At 33.5% G+C, this 1960-nt stretch overlaps 1 long non-coding RNA gene across 1 annotated transcript; it reads left to right on the forward strand.

Annotated features, from left to right (window-relative positions):
* The first annotated feature begins 258 nt into the window (after positions 1-258).
* Positions 259-1714, forward strand: LOC148210739 (uncharacterized). The gene is made up of 2 exons (XR_015791899.1): positions 259-639; positions 1305-1714. It is a non-coding gene; the product is annotated as an uncharacterized LOC148210739 (long non-coding RNA).
* The last annotated feature ends 246 nt before the right edge of the window (positions 1715-1960 follow it).

Below are 1960 nucleotides of genomic sequence, written 5' to 3' on the forward strand. Positions count from 1 at the left end.
AGGCGAAATTTTGTTTTTCTGAGATCCTTCATTTCAAATTATCTCTTAAGATACTCTATTGCCTCTGAAAGTTCTTCAGGACTTCCAATTATATTTAAGTCATCAACATACACAGTTATAATAGAAAATCCTGACGGTGATTTCTTTATAAAAACACACAGACAAATTAAATTATTTTGATATCCTTCCTTCAAGAAATATCCACTCAAGCGATTGTACCACGTTTTCCCTGATTATTTTAATCCATATAATGATCTCTGTAACTTTATTGAATACAGTTCTCGAGAACTTTGATTATATGTTTCAGGTACCTTAAATCCTTCAAGGATTTTCATATATATATCATTATCAAGAGATCCATATAAATATGTTGTGACTACATCCATAAGATGCATGTCAAGACTTTCAAACACAGTCAGACCAATTAAATATCTCGGTGTAATCGCATCTACCACCACATAATATGTATCCTCATAATCAATACCAAGTCTTTGTGAAAACCATTGTGGAACGAGTCTTGCCTTATATCTTGTGACCTCGTTGTTTTTATTCTTTTTCTTACAAATACCCATTTGTATCCCATAGGTTTACCACTTTTTGGTGTTCGGACTACTGGTCCATAGACTTGACGTTTTGAAAGTGAGTTTAATTCTGCCTGGATTGCTTCTTTCCACTTAAGCCAATCCTTTCTTTGTTGACATTCTTTGATAGATTTTGGTTCATAATTTTCACTTTCGGATATAATGTCAATAGCTACATTATAAGCAAAAATGTTGTCAGTAACTATATTAGTTTGGTTCCATATTTTCCTGTCATGACGTAATTTATTGAAATCTCATTATTATCTTCAGGTACTTGACATTCCTCGGTATTTTCATGAGTAGTCATGTTTAGGTTTTGTTCTGGAATATCCACATTCTCAATCGAGTAATTTTTATTATTGACTATTTTTCTTTTTCGAGGATTTATATCTTTAGAACTCATTGGTCTCCCACGCTTCTGGCATGTCGCAGACTTATTAATGACAACTTGTTGTATTGGGATATCAATTTTTGATGGAGCATTTGCAGCTGGAATATATGACTTAGTCACTTTCTTAGTATCTATAAATGCATATGGTAATTGATTAGCTATATTTTGAAAATAGATTATCTTTTGAACTTCAAGTTCACTTTGATCTGTACGGGGATCTAAATGAGACAACAAAGATTCATTCCATGTAATTTATTTTTCCAACTTCTTAATTTCTCCCCCTAATGTTGGAAAGTTTGTCTCGTTAAAATGACAATCAGCAAATCGTGCAGAAAATACATCACCTGTCAAGGGCTAAAGATATTTAATGATTGATGGGGAATCAAAACCAACATATATTCTCAATCGCCTTTGAGGTCCCATCTTAGTACGTTGTGGCGGAGCAATGGGAACATATATTGCACATCCAAAAATTCTCAGATGGGAAATATTCAGCTCTTGGCTATAAGCTAATTGTAATGGAGAATATTTATGATAGGCTGTTGGGGCCTAATACGTGCAAGTGGTGTTGCATGCAAAATAGCATGTCCCCGTACAGATGTAGGAAGCTTAGCTATCATAAGCATTGGTCTAGCAATTAACTGCAGTCGTTTTATAAATGATTCGGCTAAACCATTTTGTGTATGAACATGAGATACAAGATGTTCAACACTTATCCCAATTGCCATATAATAATTATTAATGATTGGGATGTAAACTCACCAGCATTATCATGACGAATGCTTTTAATTGTATAATCAGGAAATTGTGCTCGTAACTTAATTATCTAAGCAAGTAATCTTGCAACTGCAATGTTTTGACTTGATAATAAGCATACATGTGACCATCTACTCGATGCATCTATTAATACCATAAAATATCTAAAGAGTCCGCTTGATGGATTAATAGGCCCACATATATCACCATGAATTCATTCTAAAAATGTAGG

Source organism: Momordica charantia, assembly GCF_013281855.1.
Source record: "Momordica charantia cultivar OHB3-1 chromosome 6 unlocalized genomic scaffold, Mcharantia_2.0 BLBB01000006.1, whole genome shotgun sequence".
NCBI lineage: Eukaryota > Viridiplantae > Streptophyta > Magnoliopsida > Cucurbitales > Cucurbitaceae > Momordica > Momordica charantia.